This window comes from Nothobranchius furzeri, chromosome 5, assembly GCF_043380555.1.
Source record: "Nothobranchius furzeri strain GRZ-AD chromosome 5, NfurGRZ-RIMD1, whole genome shotgun sequence".
Taxonomy (NCBI): Eukaryota; Metazoa; Chordata; class Actinopteri; order Cyprinodontiformes; family Nothobranchiidae; genus Nothobranchius; species Nothobranchius furzeri.
Genome location: NC_091745.1, coordinates 9,416,224 through 9,436,353, shown reverse-complemented (window position 1 = coordinate 9,436,353; position 20,130 = coordinate 9,416,224). Strand labels below are relative to the sequence as shown.

The 20,130-nt window shown below is 42.6% G+C and overlaps 1 long non-coding RNA gene across 1 annotated transcript; it reads left to right on the top strand.

Annotated features, from left to right (window-relative positions):
- The first annotated feature begins 2,022 nt into the window (after nucleotides 1-2,022).
- Nucleotides 2,023-17,894, top strand: LOC139069910 (uncharacterized). The gene is made up of 3 exons (XR_011520579.1): nucleotides 2,023-2,141; nucleotides 13,511-13,687; nucleotides 14,652-17,894. It is a non-coding gene; the product is annotated as an uncharacterized lncRNA (long non-coding RNA).
- Nucleotides 17,895-20,130: the final 2,236 nt, after the last annotated feature.

Here is a 20,130-nt window from a genome sequence, read left to right as displayed (position 1 = left end):
TTCACAGATATATACATCACAAAGTGCTTTAAAACACAAGTAAAATCAGGCTAAACATTGTAATGAAGGAAAATGTATCAACATAAAAACAGAAGCACAAAACTGTTAACTAAGGTATGAAAACATGCCGTACGTATCTACACATTAAATGAGAAAAGCCCCGTTGTAGATGTTTTTTGAAAACCTCCTCAGCGTCAGAAAGATGGAGTTTCAGATGCAAACTGTTCCACAATCTCTGAGCCAGGGCCTGAAAGGCTCCCAGTGTGAGGAACAGCTAGCAGGTCTTGAGATGGGGATCAAAGGTTATATGAGGCAGTATGTGGACATAAAAGTTGTGATAGGTAGTCAAGTGCCTGGCAGCTCAGAGCTCTGTAGGTTAAGCACAAGCACTAATTTACAAGAGACCAATGTGGTAGTAAGATGAGAGACCTGAGAATCCATAAAATCACATTGTCTGATTTTTAAAGAATTTGTTTGCAAATATGGTGGAAAATAAGAATTTGGTCTTCTAACAAGCAAAGTTTCTGGTTCTCACAGACCTGTAACTTCCTCTGTAAGAGGCTCCTCTGTCCTCCACTCATTAGCTGTACTAATGGCACCTTTTGGAACTCTTATCTATGTAAAAGACCCACTACGTCAAACAGTCACACTCCACTATGGCCAAGACCAAAGAGCTGTCAAAGCACACCAGAAACAAAATTATAGACCTGCACCAAGCTGGGAAGACTGAGTCTGCAAAAGGGAGGCAGCTTGGTGTGAAGTCATTACATGTGGGAGCAAATATTAGAGAGTGTAAGACATACAAGACTACTGATAATCTCCCTCCATCAAGGGCTCCATGCTAACTCTCCCCACATGGAGTCAAAATGATCACAAGAACAGTGAGCAGAACAGGGAGACCTAGTGAATGATCTGCAGAGCTGGGACCAAAGTTACAAAGGCTACCATCAGTGACACATTACACCACCAGGGTCTCCAGTGCCTGACGTGTCCCCCTGCTTAAGCCAGTACATGTGCAGACCCGTCTGACGATTTCTAGAGAGCATTTGGAGGATTGGTAGAATGTCGAGGTCTGATTAAACCAAAACAGTAAAAACTCAACTCATCGTGTTCGGAGGAGAAAGAATGCGGAGTTGCATCCAAAAAACGCCATACCTACTGTAAAGCATGGGGGTGGTAACATCATGTTTTCCTGCAAAGGGACCAGGATGACTGATCTGTGTAAAGGAAAGAATGAATAGGGCCATCATGTATCATCAGATTCTGAGGGAAAAGCTCCATCCATCAGCAAGGGCCCTGAAGATGAAATGTGGCTGGGTCTTTCAGCATGACGATGATCCCAAACACACTGCTGAGTAACAAAGCAGAGGCTTCATAAGGAGCATGTCAAGGTCCTGGAGTGGCCTAGCCAGTCTCCAGATCTCAACCCCATAGAAAATCTTTGGAGGGAGTTGGAAGTTCGTGTTGCCCAGCGACAGCCCCAAAACATCACTGCTCTAGAGATCTGCATGGAGGGATGGGCCGAAACACCAGCAACAGCTTGTAAACACCTCGAGAAGACTTACAGAAAACGTTTGACCTGCGTCATTGCCAACAAACGGTAAATAAAGTATTGAGATGGACATTTGCTATTGACCAAATACTCATTTCCCACCATATTTCACAAATAAATCGGTGTGAATTTCTGTTTTTGTTTTGTTTTGTTTTTTGTTTATCATTTTGTCATTTATAGTTGAGGTATATCTAAAATTACAGGCTTCTCTCATCTTTTTAAGTAGGTGAACTTGCACAATTGGTGGCTGACTAATACTATTTTGCCCCACTGTGTGTACACACATATACTGTATATACATACATATATATATACATATATATATATATATATATATATATATATATATATATATATATATATATATATACACACACATTTTTTGAAAATCTATTTTCTTTAGAGAAAATAATTTAAAGAGACTGTTCATGAGCATGATTCTTACATTATTTTACCTGCGGTTACTTCAGGTTAGCAGTCATGATGGATGGTGCAGAGGTGGAATGGATGTGATCCAAAGCAACACAACCTTTGTGACAGAAACCTCCTGCTCCTCTAGGCGCCACAAATCTGCAGCAGTGCGACTCAGGTTTGTGACATCGACAATGACGGCTGATATCTGGTGCAACGTAAGCTGTTGTAAACAGCAGAGTTTTTATTGCAGATGTGGTAGAGAATGGCCTTGAGCTTCTAATTTGTCAGTGTCACATCTGTGACATTTTGGAGGTCTAAAAACATCATCCAAACAAATAAATTCAGAAAAGTTTGAAAACAGAGCTGCAAATCAAATACTGTTGTGTTGTACAGATGTGTTATTGTTTATTTTTACACCCTTACTCATGTGCTCACCTGTTTGCTTTTGCATCCATTTAAACAGGCTAACATGACCTTGACTTGAGCACACAGAACTAGGTAAACCTTGTACAACGAGATACGTCGAGCACGGGTGGCCTCAAAGTGGGTTAGCGTTAAAATTAACAACTTGGAGGGATTTGTTAACGTCAGTAAGATGGTTTCTTTGCTTTGTGAAGGCAGCAATCCTAATTTGTCTGGTTAATGCCGCTAATCCTGCTTCTGGAGATTGTCCGTGGCCTGTCTGCTGTAATGCCTTCCAGGCTTCTGTCAGCAGCAGCAGAAATTTATTTTTATTAATCTGTTTTTAAAGGCTCACAAGGTTCTGCTGTAGATGGCTGTCAGAGTAAAGGATGATGATTCAGAGACAATAGGTTTAAGATGTGCATCAGAGTCCCTAATGGTCCTCTCCATCTCCGACGTAAACACACACAGCTTCATGCTCAAAATGCCATCGCCTGAAACAATCCACACCAAACTTACATGAAAGCACAAACACCCGGGCACGATTTCTCACAAGCAACAGTGAAAGATTTTCTGTCAGCATTAAATTGCAGATGATAAAACCGCTGAGTCAAATAGTACATTAGACTATTTTTATTTCATGTCTTTGTTTAGGTGAAAGCAGCCTGATTTTATTACAGGCTTCTGTTTCTGTTTTAACCCAGCCAGGCAGCCATCCAAGACTCTGCCGAATGAGGCAAAAAAGACAAAACAAAACAAAACCTTCAGCTGGCAGCACCATCTATTCTGTTGGTCTTTGTGAAAAATTATCTAAGCATGTTTCTCTCTCCCCACAGTAACGTTACTCCAGCTCTAAGGAACTGATGCTGCACAATAATACGTTCTGCTTGGGAAGACTGTGATTGTCTGGGGCTTGTTTGCTGGGAGTGTGGTGCCCAGTTTTTAGTTGCTCCAAGTTTTCAACACATTATTCAGTTTTATTACATCTTCCCCACTTTCTGTTTAATTTCCTGTTCTTTTTATTGATTGAAACAGACTGGTCTCGCAGCTGGGGGTGGATTTGTTCAGCCGGGACTCGGGCAGCTGTTTGATGGACGTTCTTGCAAAGCGGATTAAAGCAAAACATTCTGAACGCTGATTAACACTGATTATCTCAGCCTAATCTAATGTTTCATCCACTCGCATCATAGACAACACCACCACCGTGCTTCTGCACGCTCACTCAGTTGTCTTCATAGTTTTAGAGCCGAGCCTGGAGATTTTGTAATGGAAATATTCTAAATGTGTTTTTGATTTTCTCAGCCCTCCTCCCACCTGTCTCCCCTCTCCTCCCATCCCTTCATGCTTTCACTTTTCTCTCATAATGTAAGACGTGATTTACTGTCAAACACATTCCACACACACACACACACACACACACACACACACACACCGCTTTTTTCCCACACATGCATTTTATTTCTTCATTTTTCTGCTTTATTTCTTCTGCTGCCAAAGTTAAAGCTTCAAACTCTGTTTTTTTCAGTTGCATCTCTTCATCGTGGTGTTGGTAATCACGAGCAGGTTTATCTTCTGCGGCATCAGAGCATCTACTAAAGAGATTTATTATTTATTTTGTTTATTGTCACGCGTTTGGTTGATTGTTTCTTGCATTCTTTTGTTTGGTCACACATGAATTGCATCAACAAAAAAGACATTTCGCATCTTTGACATATGCTTTTTGTTTTGTCATTTTCTCAACATATCAAATAAAAATCACACATGTAATAATGCATCACACCACCATGACTATGAAACTAATTGTTTCAACATTTTCTTGAACTCCCCTTGCACCGTTCTTGTCCATAAAAATAGCTCACGTGTTCTTTTCTCTCTTTTCCCCCAACATGCTTCCTCAACACTCATCTTCCCTCTTTTCTCTGCATCCAAGTTTCAAACATCCTGCTCACGGCTCCATGTTGACAAAGACACAGCTGCTTTGGGTCTGCATGTGGGCCGGCTGCTGCAGCTTTACTCACGTCTTTCTCCCAGTTATGCTGTTCAGCCCTGGACCAGATGGCTGTAGTGTTCACTTGGACTCTGCTGTTGCACCCCTTATAATTGGTACTTGGAAGCGAGTAGCTCCTTAATTATGCAGAGGAGACTGTTTTTATGCATAGTGCACTGGTCTTACCGAAGTGTAATACTAATCAAGTGAGTGCTCTGCTGCATAACGCACAGGAAAATTTGATTTATTATAACAGAGGGCTAAAAGGGGTCTGAATTTCTTTAAAAACAAGAAAGAAAGAAAGAAAGAAAGAAAGAGGGAGGAAGGGAGAGAGAGAGAGAGAGAGAGAGAGAGAAAGAAAGAAAGAAAGAAAGAAAGAAAGAAAGAAAGAAAGAAAGAAAGAAAGAAAGAAAGAAAGAGGGAGGGAGGGAGGGAGGGAGGGAGGGAGCGAGAGAGAGAGAGAGAGAGAGAAAGAAAGAAAGAAAGAAAGAAAGAAAGAAAGAAAGAAAGAAAGAAAGAAAGAAAGAGGGAGGGAGGGAGCGAGAGAGAGAGAGAGAGAGAAAGAAAGAAAGAAAGAAAGAAAGAAAGAAAGAAAGAAAGAAAGAAAGAAAGAGGGAGGGAGGGAGGGAGGGAGGGAGGGAGGGAGAGAGAGAGAGAGAGAGAGAGAGAGAGAGAAAGAAAGAAAGAAAGAGGGAGGGAGGGAGGGAGAGAGAGAGAGAGAGAAAGAAAGAAAGAAAGAAAGAAAGAAAGAAAGAAAGAAAGAAGGAAAGAAAAGATAAGAAAGTGTGTGTCAAAAATAAATACATAAATAAATAAATGACTCATTCTGTTCAACGTCCTTGAGGAAAGTGCTATGTTCTCCCCAGGAAGCTGGAAGCTCAGTGAAGCCCAGTCCAGAAAATGTGTCATGGATGTATTCAGTAAAAACAGATCTGGGGTTCACGCCTGCATTAATCTTTTTTCATCAATCTGTAAATAATGCTTTAATCTGTAATGTCAGCCATTATCGAGTTGCCTTCAAGGGCGTTCTCCGTGAGCCAAGAACTAACTTGGTGCAGTGCCAACGGAGTTTAATTATTGTCTGTCGTAAAAAGGAGCCGCAGCAAAAACATCTTCTGTGATTTCTGTCGTTTTTCAAGAAATTACCAACAATAAATCAGTTCATTCATTAAAAAACCCATAAAGCATTTTTCTTTGTTTGGGTCGTTTCTTTTGTCTGTATGAAAAAAAAGTTTTTCACAATTATTGTAAACTCGTGTGTAAAAAGCCTCCAAGCTCTTGATCTTTACCTGTGTGACGCTTCTCTCTTGTTGGGGAACATTTGAAATGAGAGCTCGGCCTTTCCTCGAATGAATTATGTAAAAAATAAATAAATCAGATCAGCCTTTCAAAGCAAGCAGATGAAGACTAATCAGTTAAATTCATGAATCTCAGGCTTATTTTCAGCTCATACCCTGAGGTTCTGCATCAACGTCTGCAGGGGCGTTCTTGTACAGTACACATAGAGCGAGTGCTTGGCCATCCAATTTAAACACGTGCTTTTGATTTTACAACTGATTGGACAGCCCCATAAATGACTGTCAAGCTGTGGTTTGGGAGGTTGCGGCCATGTTTCAAACCACTGCTGTTTTAGACAGAAATGGCACCACAGCCTGCAGATTTTCTCAACTTCAGCTCTGCAACCATCAGAAAAAGGTGGTGGTGTCTTCTGCGGTTCAGCGGGTTTTCTAACCTGTGGTAAATTGAAGGTTCTGGTCTATAGTGAGCCGTGTAGATTTACCACACACATGCATGTGTGAGAAGCTCAAATGCACATTACTGAAGCTCTTGAATTTGTCTTTGAAACTGCATTTTTCTGCTCGCAGTCAGCGTGAGCGGGTCGCAAAATGAGAGAGCTGCCTAAAACAGCTTTAGAGTTTGTGTATTTTATTTGACACAAGCAGTCTGATAATGTTCTAGTTGAGGGCAGATGCAAGTCCAAAATATATTTAGCTTAAGTAATTATGATTTTTTTTTGGTAATCAAAGTAAAGGGGTGAATATTTAAGAAAGGATACGAGTAATTTTTCTGTTTTTACTGCATGTGTGTGTTTTAAGGGTGTGTTCACTGAAGTGTGACTTTGGGAAAGTGTGAGCCAGTGTTTATGTGTTTATTACAACTTACTGTATGGAGCCCAATTAGCACCAGGAAGGCGCCAATGTGTGAGAAACCGTTTAGCCGCCCTGAGCTAACTTTAATGACTGGGTTTGCTTTACGTTCTCCTAAGCTGTTTAGAGAGTTTGTCTAAAATTGTTCAATCTAACCTCTGAAAAAGTGTTGGCTGTTTATAATACCACCTGATGAAAACAACAACAATCATCATCATCATCAGTGAACGGATTTTTGTTCATTAAACATTGAATTTGAACATTTTTCTCAGAAAGTTTTCTCTGAAATGTATTTTTATTATTAAAATAACATTAGAATTTCAGAAAGAGACATGCCGTAAACCGACACAGCTCACTCATATGCTAAAACTAAAGGTTGGACTTTTACTTTAAATGCCTAAAAAACTGCTGAAAAACCACTAATCAGCAGCAGGCCTGTCTATGTACATGACTGCATCTGTGTGAAATGTCGTCTTTGCAATGGGACCACCAAAGTTCCCATGGCAACAGCAAAAGTCAACACAAGTCATTAGCGTGATTTCGTATTTCCGACCTCAGCTGCAATCACTGTGATGATGCAACTGGTGTGAGACCAGCTTTCTACATGTGTCATAATAAGAAGCGCATCATTTCTGGGGTCACTGTGAACCGCTCCCTGCCAGACTCCGTGTTTTGTCCAAAACGTGTTTTTAACTGGTTCACAGCTGTCAACCAGTGACTGGTGCTGGTGTGTTCAACTTTGATGAAATATGCTTTATTAACCATGTTAAAAGAAACGCTTTTGTCACATGCTTATAAGATGTTAGTCGTGCTGCTTCTTATTCAGTGCATCATAGTTTGGATAAAGACACAGAGGAGGAAACCCCAGCGTCTTCTTGCTGCTCTCTCTTCGATTCCTCCTTCCTTGTGTGTGGGATTGCAGCCAGTGAGTCATCTGCCATCATATCTCCTCACCAAACTCAAACAGGGATGATTATAGCTGGGAATCAGGTATTATCATATTTCCATTGTGCTTTCTCCGTGCTCTCTGACAAAGAAAGAAAAAAGGGTGTTACTTGTGATCATGTCCTTATGAAAAATTCCCTCTTATTTTCTCTCTTTTATCTCTCGAGGAGGATTGACGGAGATGTCCATTTCACCTGGTCCCAGTCTGTATAATAACAAGGTTTTGTCATCCACCCTGAGCTGAAACACAAAAATCTCTAATGATGATTACTGTAATTGCTGCTCAATTTGTCTGCCTCCACCTCCACCGTCACCTCCAGGTCACCCTCACCCCCCCATCTCAGCAATCTGCCAGCAGCAAACTTTCCCTAAGTTTTCTCGAGCAGAGGTGTGTGTGTTGTTGGTTTCCATGGTGAGCTTCTAAGATAAACATCAAAGCATTAGATGGGAAAGTGGCTTATTGATTCAAAAGATTTAAAGGTTGCTCTCATAATGCGTCCACATTTGACCTTTGACTTGTCTTTATGTTCTTTGACAACACAGACAATTACGATTGAACTGAGGAGACAGCCCCCACCCACCCAACCCCGCTTATAGATCCCCCTGTCATCCCTCCACCCACTCGATTCACCCGAGTCTCTCTCCCTCAGACCGCACCAGTTTTGTTAGTCTCTGCATGTTTACAGTCATGACACGTGAGTTTCTGTCCACTTTAAGTGGAGTCTATGGAATATGTTAAAAATATTGTAGTTTAGGTTAAACTGGATGAAATTACATGTTCACAGACCATCGTCTGCTGCGTGTGACTGACTCATAATGTATGAAATGCAGATTTGTTCCCATAATAGAAGCTTATTGTAAGATTTATGCAGCTGAACTTTTTTAACAACAGTTTTTCACATGTAAAACTAGAGTATATGACTGGTTTTAGAAGTGCAACTATAAGGCCTAGTCCACACGTAGCCGGGGGTTTTTAAAAACGAATATCCGCCCCTCCAAAAACTTGCATCCACACCACCGCGTTTTAAAAACAAACTCTGTCCACACTTACCCGGATAAATACGTTGTTAAGGACATGCCAGACCTGTAGGCGGCAGTACTTCCCCCGTTCTTAACCTCGTCCTTCGTCTGTGGTCTTCCGCATGGAGCAGTAATTCCACTTGCAAAAACAAACAAGCAAAAAGCGCTTGGACAATTGATAAAGCGAGCGCAGCTCTGAGGGCTTCCATGTTGTCGGCTAGTGTAAACACAGGTCGCACACGTGATGTCAGCATTTTTCTGTCGCGGAAAGTGACGTTGCGGACCTTAAAACTCCGGTTTTGTCTGTCCACACGCAGACACCCAAAACGGAGAAAACGCAGATCTTCACTTTGGCCGGAGTTTTTAAAAAGATCCGTTTTCGTGTGGATGACAGGCCAAAACGTAGAAAAATATCTACGTTTTGGCAGATCCCCGGCTACGTGTGGACAGGGCCTAAGTATTTAGCAAATGTGATATGTTTATCTAAATTGGGATTATCCCATTTTGAAAACATTGGATCAGGGTTCCAATCAAGGTTTTTAACACTGATCAGTCTCATAAAAAACAGTCTTAGTTGTTTTGACCTGCCTGTGGTCTTCTTTCAGCTTCGCCAAAACATGGCGCCAAATGTTTATTTTATTAGAAGAAACATTTTTTTCTGGAGTTGGAGGCGGGCTCAAGGAGACCAGAAACCGATTAAATGTTCTGAGTGCCATTTGTAAAATGTCTGCAGCAGTTTCACGTTTACGTAACTCAAGACAGGGCTTAACTGTATGAAACTGTGGTTGAACCCAGATTTTGACATCAAAAACTCCTCGCTGTTTTCCATACAAGAGCACAGATAGCTCCACAACCCAAGGAGAACCCCCGTTTAACTAAGCAAATCTTTCCTCCTGTTTTTCACACGCGGAGAAGCCACAGTGTAGATTTCTCCCTGTCTTTCTCATAGAATCAAAGTGCCTTTTCATCACGCTGTGTTTGGTGTCTCTCCCCACCGCGCTGTGGTGGGCTGGTGCGGTTTCAGCCCTCTGAGAGCCTGGGTAGTGAGGACCATGTCCTGTCGTGATTTCCCAGCCTGTCTGGAAGCAGCGTGGGTGTTGGCAGAAGAGGTTAAATTGTGCAACCTGTGAGATGGTCGTGGTTTAACAGTTGTGAGGAAATGTTGCTAATTTGGTTGCTTCAACCAACTTTTCTCCGGGTTTTCTGATAAACACCACCAACTTGTGCCTGACCTCCCCTCCCATCAGTGCCCCTACTCACTCTACCTTTAGCTCTTATGGTGGGGGAGCTTAGCATAATTACCCTGACTGCATTCCCCCTCATTAGACTCCTGCGGTGGAGCCTACAAACAGCTGCGGTGCGTCGCCTCCAGTAAACCACACCAGTCACCCTGGACCTCATGGACACATAACCAGGATATACTACGTGTCCTTTAACCAAACTCTTGGCCATTCATTTCATCTTAGCCCTCAAAATTAGGGTTTTCATTCTGAACTGATCAAGGTTGTTAAAAATGAACCTGAATTAAATTTCTGATGCTCAAATGAGCATCACCCTGAGCACTTTAAGTTTTCATCCCTTCTGTATTCAAATGATCCTGAAACCAGAGAAATCTGCAAACACAGTTAAAATCCATATGCTTTGTACTGGGACCAAACAGTACAACATAAATACAGTGGAAATGTGCGCCCGCCCCCCTGTGTGAGTGTCTGACGCTGATATATGGTTTGTTTACGCCTGACCTCGGAGCAGTTTGTACCACATCTCCGGCAACTCCTCTCTTATTGGATTCCATGTTTATTCAAATGTCCTCAAGCTCTTTATTTCAGATGTTTGTAATCGCCAGACCTTTTGATCAGGACAAGTCAATATCTTTGGCCATGAGCAGAAGACTTGATGCATTAATAAAAATTCAATATGCATGGTCAATAAGGCCACTTAGACAAATATGTGAATCAACAGCAACGTAATACAGCTCATGTCATTAAGCAGCTCCATGGGGGTGGTGTTTTGCTCCACTTTGAAATATCTAATGCAATTATTATCAGAATAATGCCTGATATTGACTGGCGTGCAGGGCCATGAGGCGCAGAGGTGGGGCTGCTCTGGGGATGACCCCTTTCCCACTTTGAGATTGATTGGGTGCGTCGGAGCAATCCCAGCCCAAATGATTCCGTGTGGGCTCGTGTGTCGAGTTGCATCCAGGCTGGAATCACATTATTAACTTATTCAGGAGGAGGGCACCGCAGTGGAGCCTTATGGGGGGACACGGCCGAAATAAAGAAGGGAACAGCAGCCCTGCTAAACTCAATTTGTAATTTAATCCAGGGTGCTGCCATCGATTGAGATCTGTAATAGTGGCCATGCAGCAGCAGAGCAGAAGATTCAAGCGTACACCAAGCTGACATCCTCCGTGTTCAACGCTGCCCTCACAAAAACAGCAGGGCATTGTCAGCTAGCTTTGTTGATGTTTTTCTTCCTTTTTTCAACAAACACACACGCGCGCGCGCACACACACACACACACACACACACACACACACAGCTGTGATTTTGAATACCAGGTGACTGACTGAGGAAGTCTATCCTCCTCTAGTATCCAGTAGGCCAGAGCTTCAGAGCCAAATGCTGATTACCAACTGGAACAATTTAATAAACGTTACATTAAACAGCATTTTCAAACCCAATGTTTGCAGTCATAATAACAATAATAGTCATCATAATTGAGCCCCACGTGTAAAGTGGCAGCTTTTCCCACATTTTCTTAATAGTCCCTGCCATTTCATGGAGACTCTACCCGTCGACTCCCTCCGCAGTTGACCTCAGATCAGTTTTTAGACGCTGTTGGTGTTAACTACCAGCTGTCAGCTCTCGGTGGTAGCTCCCCCATCACCAGGAGGAGGTTTACATCAGTCATGGACACAATTTTATGGCTCTTCTCCCATCCACACCTTCTGCTCCTTCACATGTGAACGTGATTGTAGAAAGGCCGAGGGCATTGTCACGGAGTAGTGTGGGTGGCGGATTTGATGGATTCCTCTGTCTTGTCGGATGGGTGGTACCAACATCTTCCTGTAAAATAAACTTTATGAATTTTCTCTCCAGCATCAAGGCACCCTTGTTTGACAAAAGCAAGGAGTGTTTCAGCAGAGTAAGATAAACTACATACGTCTAATTAGACTCTACAAACACTTTGATTGAACTGTTTGCCATATGGTGCCATGAAAGGGTTTCATATTTATACGTTTTTTCCACGGTTGGGTGGTTGAGAGGCGAAAGTGAACAAGCATAGCAGAATTCCTGTAAGGTAAACTAATTCCCCTACAGATATTTTTATGGAATGGGGATTTTATTTGCAGAATCCTGTATAATGGTTGAGTTGCTTTGTGGATTTAACCTGTTATTCGTGTTATTCTTTGAAGGTTACAGTGGCTCTAAAGGGTTCCATTTCAGGCTTAATTAGGTGACTCTGTGGAAAAGGTAATACATTATTGTTTGACCTTCTAGAAGCTCCCGCTGTCACTGACCTCACACAAACTCCTTAATTTTATTTCCCTTGGGGGTAAAGGGAGAATACTCCAATTAACATCTTTCACTGCCCATGTGATTTTTTTTTTTTTTTTTTTTTTTTTTTTTGCAGCAAGTCTCCACGCAGTTCATGTTTTCTGTGCAGCAAAACCACTTGGCTCTCAGCGTTTTATTGGTTCCATGTGTTTCATGCCTGGTCTGGAGCCGGGAGGGAATGAATTGATCCCTAAAGAAACATCCCGCTCCAATTCTCCAGTCTGCTTGGGCCATTCAGGTCCTCTGTTGCTCCCGCTCCCTCAAATGAAAAAAGTCTTTATGATTTTTGGCAATTCCTCCAGGAATGTTTGCAAACCTACACGGGAAAGGTCTTCTCGTGTCTGTTGTACAAACCTTACCTTATGAATAAAAATGAGACTAACTGTTATAGTTTAGCGTCTTAGTGCCGTTTTTAATAATAAAACTAAAATGAAGCCGGTGAAGGTTCTCAGTCATTCAGGTTGTGGTAATCCAAAGGGAGTTCAAATAAAGGCAACAGGACTTCTTTGGTTTCTTGAAGACGTTTTGTTTTTCATCCTTTGCCAATTCTGACTGGAATATGGGAGAGTCGAGCTTATAAACTGTAGCTGTCTATTGTTGCTTAACAAGCAGAAACTACATATGAATACCCCTCCTCCCTACCTCCTGATGAGTCATCAAGGTTATTAACTTCTATTGTGTGGGAGTTGTATTGATTAGATGACCTAAGCGTGTGATGAAACGACTCATCAGGAGAAAGGGAAGAGGGCTATTCATATGTAGTTTCTGCTCATTAAGCAACAATAGACAGCTACAGTTTATGAGCTTGACTCTCCCATATTCCATAAAAGTCAGAATTAACAAAGCACGTTGGATAAGAAGCAAACGTCTTCAAGAAACCAAAGAAGCCCAGCTGTCTTCATTCTAAACCCCTTTGGATTAAAAAGATGTCCTTGTGTAGATTCAGTTTGGAGCATCACATACGACACAACACTGAAGCCCTTTCACTGAGGACAGTTTTTATGGTTACGGCCAAGCAGCCCATGAATTCCTGCATGACTAAACTGATGTAATCTTGACCTTTGCCCTGAAATCCTCTGGCTCTTTTATGATTATGGAGCACTGGCAATTAGCAGCAATATAACGTGTTGGAGTAGATGGTCATTTTAGAGATTGACTTCCATCTTTGTAGGTAATTTACAATGAATCCGTGACTTCTTACAAAACGTACGCATTTCATCAGAGATTTAGGTTTACCATTGAGTCACACACACACACATACACACACACGTGAATGCATGCACGCACGCACACACACACACACACACACACACACACACACACACACACACACACACACACACACACACACAAGCATGTATGCACACACGCATGCGCATGCACACACACACACAACCTTTTAGATGCACATTTTTCTTGTGCCACCATTTGATGTCCTGACAACTTTCTTTGTTTTGCCGTATGATTTATGCACTTGCAGATCCATCACAATCACAAGCTGGGAAAGATGTTTTCAGCACCATCGCACGCTGTCAGGACCGGGGAATGTGATTTAAGGCATGTGGATCTGCTGCTGCTGTGAGGGGAGGAAGAGTTTCGAATTGGACCTGGTTCGCTTTGACATGGGTCAGCGGAGAATGTGAAGGCCCTGGAGGAGGTGGAAAGATTTTCACGTTTTCAAGGTTTATTTTTCGTGCTGCGGGGGGTGGGGGTGGGGGTGGTGGGGTATAAATGGGCGCTGGTTACCAGGTTTCAGTTAAACATGATGGATCAAACAGTTTGGAAAATAAACACACACTCACTGCAGCTCACGGTTTGACGTTTTCTTCATTGGTCATGGAGTAATTCACTCCATCAGTTGTGCACATGTGAGAGGGAACACACACACACACACACACACACACACACATTGATCTCCATACATACAGCAGCACCCTGACTCCCATGACACCGACTACACTCCAAACAAACAGCCAGATGAAAGCTCAGGTCCGCGACAGTCAACTAATGAGCTGACCAACTGTAATGGATTGCTCATTACGGTGACTTTAGTAAGACTCGCCTGGACTCTTTTACCAGGAGAACGTTTCTCCATGGCTGTCAGCTTCAGTGAGGCCCTCCACCCCTCATGTTCAGCTCAACTGAACTATGAGCTGTAAGTGAAGAAATGAGCGGTTATTAGGGCCACTGGAATATTGTGAATGAACGTTTTATTTAAAGAAAAGGTTATTACTGAGTTATTAATAAAATATGGCTATTATGTGGTTCCACTTACACAGTGCCCGGTGATGAATGATGTGATGATATGTGTGAGTGAATAATAGAATATGAGTGGTATAATAAAACCCAGAGTTCCCACTGAATCAATTCTATTTAATTTGAATGCCTGAAGCTCAACCACACCTCGAACACTTAAACGACTTTGCTTCATGCCGCTGTAAGGTTTTCTTTTCCATGTGAAATATCTTTTTTCCTCCATCTCTGTTTCTGAATTGTTTCTCGCAGAATCATGCATGTAATCAAACTTGTTTTTCACTTTTTATTTCAGCCACAAAGTTCACTAAAACAATTTAAAACTCACATTTGCATTTAAATTATTTTGTCTCCTTTCCAATTTCCAGCATCCTTTAATTCTGTCGTGACTTCTGAGTCACCCCACACCCCTTCTTTTGAAAGTGTGCCTCGTGGTGGTGGTGGTGGTGGTTGGCTGAGACAGGGCAAGATGGCAACACTGGAGGTAAGTCAAGATGTTGGCCTCATTTATTGTAATGTGACGCACAATCACTCTGCCGCACACTCTGTGAGTGTCCAGTAGATTCTTTTCCATGTGAGTTTTCTTTCTGAAAAACAAAAGAAATGGTTTAAGTTCAGATTCTGTAGCGGCTTTTCTCTGCTTTTATAGCAACCCAGTCTGTCAATGTTTTCTTTTATTCAGTTTATCTATATAGAGTCATTATTTTTACGTATTCTTCAACTGTGTGTGGCAGACTGCCCTGTTTGACATCCAAAGCGGTGAGTATGTCACGTTGTTCGTTTCCCAGTATGTAATTACACTTATAGGATGGCTTACCAAGCTAACAGACTAAAGTGTAATAAAAGTGATTTTGTTCTCATAAATTGTACATACATTCTCTAATAAACAGCTAATGTCTCATACCTGCAAACTTCTATTAGTCCAAATTAGTTTTCAGTCATTTTACAAATAAACTCTTAATAGTGTTTTCCAAATCAGTGAGTGATGCTCTGAAATGATCATGACACCTTTGATGAAAACAGTTGAATTGGACCATATTCTTGCTTTTTTTTTCATATACCTGAGCAGCCAGTGAGGGAAGGATGGAGCGTGAAATCGACATGTGGATTGGTGCTGCGTCTATAGTGATGTATGCGCTGTACCGATCTGTCGTGGTGAAGAGAGAGCTGAGCCGGAAAGCAAAGCTCTCGATTTACGTTCATACCCTCACCTGTGGTCATGAACTTTGGGTAGTGACTGAAAGAATGAGACTGGAGATGCCAGTGGCTGAAATGAGCTTTCTCCGCAGGGTGGCTGTGCTCTCCCTTAGAGATAGGGTGAGAAGCTTGGTCATCCGTGAGGGGCTCAGAGTAGACCCACTGCTCGTCCACATCGAGTGGAGCGAGTTGAGGTGGCTCAGGAATGTGGATGTCTCCTGGACACCTCCCTGGTGAGGTTTTTCAGGCACATCCAACCAGGAGGAGATCTAAAGGAAGACCCAGGATGCACTTGAGTTACTGTGTCTCTCAGTTGGCCAGGGAACACCTTAGGATTACCCCGGAGGCGCTGGTCCAAGTGGCTGGGGAGAGGGAAATCTGGGCCTCTCTGCTTAGGCTACGGCCCCCTCGACCCGACCCCAGATAAGCAGAGGATAATGGATGGATGAATGAGCTGTCCAGTTTTTTAGGTTAAGATTAGCCAATTATTGAGCTACTGGTCTTTCTCAGCAACTTATGAATCAACCAAAGAACTCATACCTTAAACAGGATGTACTATGAGACAGAAACAACTCATGCTGACGGACGAGACTTGGTATCAGTTACACAACAGATGTAGTCAGCTTATTGACTTCTAATGGCGAAAAGAGGAAAGAGACTTCAAACCAGTACTGCTCCAAAATAAATCTGAAAACTTCAGTTTCTATGTTACTGGAAACAAATGACAACAAGCAGAACTGCACAAGTGGAAATGCTTCTTGGGTAAAGCGTTGGAAAACCTTTTCATGATAGGACAGCTGTATCTTGTGAAGGAATGAACAATTATTTGTGTTAAACACAAAGAACCAGTAAAGATGGACATGTGGTGTGCAGTCAGCCCTCCTCGCGTCAATGTTTGTAGTTGTGGTTCAGCTTTTTGAAAGTCTTTTTTCTTCCTGACATTTTATTTATAAACTTCCATTTACAGATATTGGTTGTGGTGATTGCTGGATGTGGATATAATCACCTGTAGATTCCACTGCTGCCACTGATAGATCTGGGACTCTAATAGCAACACATGTTATTAGAATCTGATGAGCTGTCCCGCACTCCTCAGCTGATCCTCGGTGTATCACCCAGAGGGAAGCTCCGTCCTTCAGTCAACACCAGCAAAATGAGAAATTCTTCAGCCTACAGTCTAACACCTGCTCAACAATAAAGACGGGGTCATGAAATAAACCACAGCCTCTCTTTGATATGTGTGTGCGAGCAGAGTGGACACGTGCGGTGTGTGTGAAATAATAAAAATCCTGAAGATGATGATCTGGTTTGATTAGCTGTCAGCTGTTGGGTATTACACTCACCAAGGCCTCCATAATGTCACGTAAGACATGGTTTATAAGCATTCCTGACACCTACTGGCCTCAGTTTCCTGTGCAGAGGAGACAAGTCCACCATGCAGACTAAGGCCATCGTGGCTGATACTGACCCTAGAAGTGCTTAAAACAATTTGATCTCCTGGGAAAGCTGGAGCTCGCCAAGTGGAAAAAGAGCATAGCTCCCTTTTTTAGATTAAAAACCCTAAATTAAATTAAGTGTGCTATCAGCGTGTGCTGGAGGGCTTGAGGGCTGGAGCGGAGGGCTACTGGCAGGCTTCTAATTCCATTATTTTATTAATTCCTTTCTCTCGCTCCTCGTTTCCATCTCATACTGTATCAGCCTCTCTGACTCATCTGCTGCAGGAGAGAAGGAACGAGAGCCACCAAAAGAGGAGGAGTGGGGGTGGGCACAGTGCCCGCCTGAGGCAGAGTGAGTCACGACGCACCGCAGGATCCATTCATCACAGCGTAGTGCTGCCACTTTTCAGCACCTTGGCACTGCCCATCACAGCCAGGCTGGGAGGACGGGGAAAATACTGTTTTATCTTTGGACTCTAATGTCCTGTGATCCAGAATCAAAGACCAGAAGTAAAACTTCGTGATCAGATTTAGACTATGACTGTTTAATATGAGTTTAACTGTAGTATGTGTCCACTCTAGATCACATAGTAAGCTGGACTGTCAGGATAAATTACTCAATCTTCAGCGAAACAGGACTCAAAATCTTTTAGACTGTCCTTTTTCCAAAAACAAACGGCCGGGTCATTTGAGCGTGCAGGAAATAAAATCCTTGACGTCTGAGGAGTGTGCAGCTTCTCGTTGTCATGTGAACTTCAAGTGAATGGTATTTAAAAACTGAGGGTGGCCCAAACCATAATATTTTTCTAACTCCAACCAATTAGTTTAGATTTCAGAACTTCTTCACGGCCTTTCACCTGACTAACAGCTTTGTTTTCCCGATTCCCCTGCATGCCCACTGTATGATGTTACATCTCCGGATCTGCTTTCTGCTGTCTTTGATCTAGCTGTCGTTGCCAATTTTCTCAGCTCGTGTCCAAAGTGAATAATGAATGATTTGCAAACATCATGACTGGTTTTATTCATTGATGCTAGTTCAAAGAGGATCGACTTTGTTTTGAAAATTACTTTTTCTTTTTTAAATATCTGTATATAAACCCTGTTCAGCTTGTTTGACGGCATTCTGAGTTTACCAGCAAATAACTGTTTCATACAATAAGCTCTAAAGATCATCATGTTCCATTCAATACAAACGTTTTTAACCAATCCAGTGGTCACGCACATTAAATTTCACATTCCTCTAAAAGCTCCAAAGCCTCCGGGGGGGTTTTCTTTCCATGACGTTATGGATGGACAGCGCACATCTTTAGGAAAATGCCCGGCGCATCAGAGCCGGCATAAAGCGCCTCTTTTCAGCTTTTGAATCAGCTCTCTGTCTTTCTTGTTTTCTCGACCATTCCTCTGCCACTGTGCTCACTCCCTCTCCGAACATGAAACGAGACCGTGGTAATGCTCTCCAGTTTAAAAAAGATACTTAGACTCTGTTGCCTCAACACACCCTCTCCTCTTGGCCTGAACACCGCATCCTCTCCTTCGGTCCCATCTTGCTACTCCTCTGCATCTCACTCACTTTAATCTTATCATGGTGGATTTCAGTTACAGAGTGTGTGAGGGCTTTTAAGTGGATGGTATTGAGGTTTGTATGGAGGGTATATGATGGGTGAGAGGGAGCCTCGCAGTAATGCAATGGGTAGAAGCCAGGTGGTTCCTGTAATAGTCGCAGACCCCCCCCCCCCCCCCCCCCCCGCCCAGTCTTCACGCTCTTCCTCCCCATCATCTACTAATACGCCCATATAGGCACCCAGTAGTGGATTAAGATGTTGTGGTTAAAAGGAGAGCTGGACTCAGAGGGAAATGGGGGAAAGGCCGAGGGTGCATTGTGCAGCACAGCACGTTTGGTCACTTAGTGATATTGATCGGCATCCCAATCAATCTCACTTTGCCTCATACGTAGTCACATCCATTTATGTTGTTAAAACAGCAGTTTTCAGTGGAGGTACCCAAAAGCTACAGTGAACTCCCGCACAGTATGCAGCGTTCGCCTCTCACACACAGGAAGTGATGTGGTAGCTGCGTAGTTGATCCACTTCTCTGTTCAAAAGCCTGAAATCCCTGGAGAGAATACTCTCTCTGTTATAACATCTCCATTTGTGGATAAGATTAATGCTCCCCCCTCTCCCCTATTCTCATCGTCTGAAAGCTGCTGTCTGGGGTAAAGCTGTAGGGATGCTCACGCCGGAGACTTTGTAGAAAGGTTGGCAGGTACGAAAGGAATGAGTCTGTCTAGCTAACGGTTGGAGCTTTCCTCTTTTGCTAATTTTTCTGGGAGTCACTCTGTCTTTGTGACAACAAATACAATGCACTGAATATTCAAATCACACCCTGCTAATTAACCTTTTTAATTAAGAAATGTTTGCTTTTTCTTTTACTGCTAAGGATCACGTAACTAAAACCACTGGCCAAGACAAAAAATATAAAACAACCACTCTTAGAGCGCGTTCACCCATTTCTTTTAGGTTGTGATACATAAAAAAAAAAGATTTGCAACCTTCATAATATATTTTTTAAATGAATTATTAAAAGATAATTAAATGGTGCAGTCAAGACCAGGGGCGGATTTAGGACTGAAGAAGATCCGGGGCTTAACACACACACACGCGCACACACGCACACACACACACACACACACACACACACACACACACACACACACACACACACACACACACACACACACACACACACACACACACGCGAGCACACACACGTGACACACACTAGTCAACATCATATATGTCTTGTACCACATCATTTTTAATCTGAAGCTACATATTAAGCATATTCAGGGCAGAGTATTGTTCCTGTTAGTGTTTAGTGTGAGATGATAGTAAATATTCCCTTTCTTTCTCCAACAACTTTACCTAATAAGTTAACTTTAGGCAAACCAGCAGCACAACAAATATTTTCAAATAAGACTCACAAACCTGAGTCAACACCAGTCTCATCAAAGCTGGGGTTCTGTCGTTGTACTTTTGGTCTAAAAAACGTCCTTATGTCCATCTTCACTCATGCGTTTCAGGCAGAGAGTGCAGAAGAAGCCGGCTGCTGAGGGCTTCTTCTTCAGTGGTGGAGGCTCAGGCAGGCTGTATACAAACTACTGCCAGCTGCTCCCTCTCTGTTGGACTTTGGTACTGCATGTTACTTCCGCGATTTA